Raw genomic sequence first — 5,033 nt, 5'->3', positions numbered from 1 at the left:
CAACAAAAAACCTGTGAGCAAATCATCACCAGCTGTCTCATTCGACGGAATTCAGATTGAGAAGACTGCGATCCTAGGCTACTAAGATTACGGTTTGACGAAATACTGAACTGAGGAAAGCATATCGAAAACACTGTGCGTGTGTGAGAGGATATCACGCAGTCTGTCATGTAAACGTAAATTCACCATGGGATTCCAGCCATTTTAACAGTTGGGTTTCGTTGGATTTCCTCTGCTTTTCTTTCAAAGCATTGAACGTATATATGAAAGGATTGATGGCAGAGTTTAAAGGCAACACAAAAATCGCTAATATCACATTCATTTCACCAGGAATTGGACTACCAGCCAGTGCCAAGATACCACACAGTCCAATAGGAAACCAGCACATGAAATCAGTCACTGCAACAGTGATCAGCCGACGAGCTATGGTCAAGTCACGTGACACTCTCGTGGCGTCTGTTTTCATGGAATTGTTCTGTATTGACCAGTAGACAAACGTCTGGCCAGAAGAAATAAGTAAAAACAGAATAAAATTCATAACAATTAACACACCGAAAGAATATTGTTTTCCTTTAAATTCCATCCTCGTAATTGGAAGTGGAATACAAATACCTGTCTGACTGTAGAACTCCCAGTGTGATGTCACTGGAAGTAAAGGCAACAATGCAAGAAACCAGCCAATGAACCAGGTGAAAATACATGCCACCATTGCTGACTTTTTCTCAAATCGTAAGGTGCTGAATGGAAAACGAAGAACAAGAAAGCGATCGAGTGTGATCATCCAGATCATCAGAGCTGACACCTCACTGGACAACAGAGACAGAAAACCAGCTGCCTTACAAGTCATGCTGTTTTTCCATGCACTGTCATGATGGATATATTTACCACGGAATCGCTCATCAGCCTGTCCAATGATAGTGATATAGACTCCCATCAGAAAGTCAGCCATGGTAAGGTTGCTTACAAACACACTGAAGCCACTTGAAGAGGTCTTATTCCTCCCACAGAAACGTGAACACAAACAAAAAGCGTTTCCTGTTAGTGACAGACAGCCAATCATCCACAGAAATAAACGGTATGCCCAGGATAACAACAGATCTTCACATGATGAAATTTCATCTTTAGGGGCATGACAAAATGATCTGTCAAATTGATATGGTAGTATTTCATTGCAACAGAGTTTATAGTTTTGTGTTGATCTGTCAAATTGATATGGTAGTATTTCATTGCAACAGAGTTTATAGTTTTGTGTTGATATGAACTTTAGATGTGATAGATCTCTGAATATGTCAGATGAGAATGTTTGTACTGGGCTTCCATCCAAATACAGTTCAGTTAATTGTGGTGTGAACTGAAATGCTCCAGAAACGATAGCATGAAGGGAAGTGAAAGACATGTTCAGATTCTTTATATGGGGAAATGACGAGAAGACTTCACCATCAAACACAGTGATTTTTGTGTTTGACAGATCCATGGTTGTCAGTGATTTTAATTGAATGTCAGATGGCATGCCACTGTGGAACATGGTGAGAGGATTGTCTGACAGTACCAGTGTTTGTAAATTGTCCAGACCAAGGAAAGAACTGATGTTAACGTCCTGCAAGATGTTGCCACTGATGTCAAGAAACTTCAAGTTCAACAACTGCACATCAGTCAGGAGGGTCAGAGAACACTGAGCAAGGACCAGGTGTACAAGGTAGGTGAGGCTGTCCACGTCAGTCAGTGACATGCCAGTACCTGTGGCGTCCAGAGAGCGGAGCCAAGGGAAGTGTGCTGCAGAAAAAGGCTGAAGACACAGAAAGGTGTAACTCTGACAAAGGCATTCTACAGGACAGGTCACACCACAGGATAGTTCGTCATCATGCATTGGACAGTGGGGCCAGCCGTCACATAGATCATCACCGTGCACACATATTGTGGAAGCTCTGCACAGGAAAAATCCTGGGCATGTTATTTCCTCACACACTTCTTCATCTTCGTGACCTTTACAGTCGTACATCCCGTTGCATCGTGTGTAGACAGGCATGCAGTCATTGAACTCTCCAGGACAACGATAGTGACTGTCAGGGCAGGACTCATTGGAATTCATCTTCACTGAAATGAACTGTCGCAGCCCATCGAATTGTGTAAAAGCAGGTGAAGGAAAGGCTGGCAACAATATACTGACATCTCTAAAGAGACTACAAGACCTTTCATCTGATTCGTCCAGACAATTGGGCATCAGATCACATAAATTGACAAAAGACACACACTGGCCATTCGTGCATGAAAATGTGTTGACACAAATGGGATGTTGACAGAACGATTCATCACTTTTATCACGACAATCATTGATAAAATCACACACCAGTGTGTGTGACAAAGCGGTGATTTCATCACTGCATGTGTATGTTGGAATGGAAGTTAAACGGAGATCTGATGAATACAAATCATTATTGTCTGACATCTGGTTGAAGAACTTGCAAGGGGTGTGATTTTGACCACACATTCTGTACTTGTTAGAACCACACAAAAGAAACGTGTGTGTCATATGATCTTCAAGGCACTTAGTCATTGACAGTCCCGTTCTGGGAAGCACTGACTGTGTTTTGGTCAATGACACTGTCTTTGAGTTTGGCGAGTTCTCTCTAGTCCTGTATTTTCTGTATTCACACATTGCGCCAAATGTGTATTTCCAGTCATCACAGCGGTAAGCCACATGAGGGGAATACATGGTGGAGGAATAACATTGCTGCTCATTGTCACTGTGACTGATAGTTTCACCATAATAAATTAAATCATGATAATGAACAGCCCTGTTCTCAACAGTGACATGTCTATACATAATAGGAAGTGACATGTCGTTGGAGGTCACGCCAGTTAAAAGGTTAGCCAATCTTAACCTATATACATTTGTTAAATCAAACAGTACCTCATACATATAAACCATACAGGTTGGCACACTCAGTGTGCCTCCTATGGTATTGCAGTATTCATTTCCTCTTTTATTGGTATGTGTCTCTTCGCTGTCAAATCCACGAAGACTATCAACAAGTTTGTAGCAACTGTTACAAACTGCTATCAGACCCTGGCAGTCAGCACTGCTAAAAGGACAGTGTTCTGTTTCATCCCTTCCATCCTCACACTCCGTCTTCAGGTTACAGTCCACGTGGTGCTGAAAACTGGAATAATGGGCCACAGAGCAGTTCCACAAACCGCTGGGTAAGTTTTGAGGCGCTTCATTGTAAGGTAAAGATGTAAAGAACAATCGAAAGCAGGGATCTCTAGCTAAACAGCATCCAAAACAGTCAACTCGTAAAATGATCTGTGCAGTTCTATACACATGGGCAAAGTCTGACATCATAAGAGTCGTGCTCCAGACGTGAGTTCTGCATTCTTTGAACTGGCCGAGTGAAGGGTCGTACAGACGAACCTGACGATATACGTGCATATCATGTCGTCTTGATGCGGATTGCTTGTAACTTATCATAATGACATGTCTGACTGGGACAGATATATTTTTCCACAAATAACGAATGGACCACTTGATAGTGACATTTTCTTTTAACGCAGCGTATCCAGATAATGGTGATGTCATCACGACAACCACATGTTCCGATTCTGTGTATGAACTACAGTGTGTTTCTGTAAAAGAAAGCGAAAATTAAAGATAGCAAATCGTGAATGGTAAAAGTATTATAGCTGACATTGCCCCGAATGCTGACAATACTGATAAAATTAAGGGGGGTGTGTGTTGGGGGGTGGGGGTGGGGGGGGTGAAGAATGGGGGGTTGCTTTGAAATTGACGATTGGATGAATACATTCTGGACAGATACTTTAAGCCCATACAGATTTGTGTATGCGTTGATAATATGGATACTTGTACAGCGCCTATCCTCGGTTGGAGACGAAGCTCTAAGCAATTTACAGACACTGGATCCTATGCACAACACCAAAATGGCATAAGGATAGGAAAAATTCAGTTTGTTCCCCTAATTCTGATTATAATGACAATTAATGCACCTCTGGTATGAGCACAAAAAAATTTAAAAAGCCAGAATATTTGCACCAAAAATTACTGTTACATTTATATCTTTTATATATAAAATCTGTCATTCTGATATCACATACTGATATATGAATAAGTAGGAGTCGTTTTATCGTTTGTTGTTCAAACAGGAATGTTGTGTAGTTAGAATGGAAATAACATTGATGAATGCATCTCTTCTGAGCACTATAATTAAGGGAAATTCTTTCTTTTTTTTCACAATGGGATTTTTTTTTCAACTGATCTCGCCTATCTAAAACTTTACATTTCAAATTTATGTCTCAATACATAGAAAGGCTTTTTTGTGTCACACTCAGTGTGAAGGTTTTTCATTATGTACATTCGCCAAAGTGTTCTTTTTCGGAAAATACAACGATCGATAGCGTTCACCTCTTTCTGATAATGAGTGCGTGTGTGGCTTCAGAGGCCGCCATGTTGTTTCCTTCATCATCTCTGTTTCAAAATCCAGCATTCAGTCGATAATTGACAATAGCATATGATTGAGTGGAGGCGAAGGAGGCCGTCAAATGTTAATTCAGAGAAAGATTTGTGTATGTCTCACCACTAACTGGATTATGTCCCACATAACCACAAAAAAATCAAAAAATCTTCATCGCACAGTAGTCAGTTGAGGGAGAAGGAAAACCCAACCAGTTAACTCCCTTGTGCAAGTGCACTATGAATTTTGTTACTTCTCAGATTTCAGCCCTTTTCACCTCAACGCTTTTTGACTCACTTGTGCAATCAAAGTGACACCAACTACATCATCGACGTGTTTACTGCATATAAATATTTTAAAGTAGATACTGAATTGACTAGAAATGAACATAAAAGAGAAACTGAATGGACCGTGTCATCGTAAAACAAAGCTTGACGAACACGGATCTACGCAGATCTAGAGAAAGGGTTACATGTGCTTGAGGCGATGGTAACGTCTTCTTTACCGCGGACTTTGCCCAGTGCCGAGTGTCACCCTGGGTGATGTTTGTATCAAAGTGACGTTCAG

The sequence above is a fragment of the Babylonia areolata genome, chromosome 25 (genome assembly GCF_041734735.1).
Source record: "Babylonia areolata isolate BAREFJ2019XMU chromosome 25, ASM4173473v1, whole genome shotgun sequence".
Lineage (NCBI taxonomy): Eukaryota > Metazoa > Mollusca > Gastropoda > Neogastropoda > Buccinidae > Babylonia > Babylonia areolata.
This window is presented reverse-complemented; position numbering follows the sequence as displayed.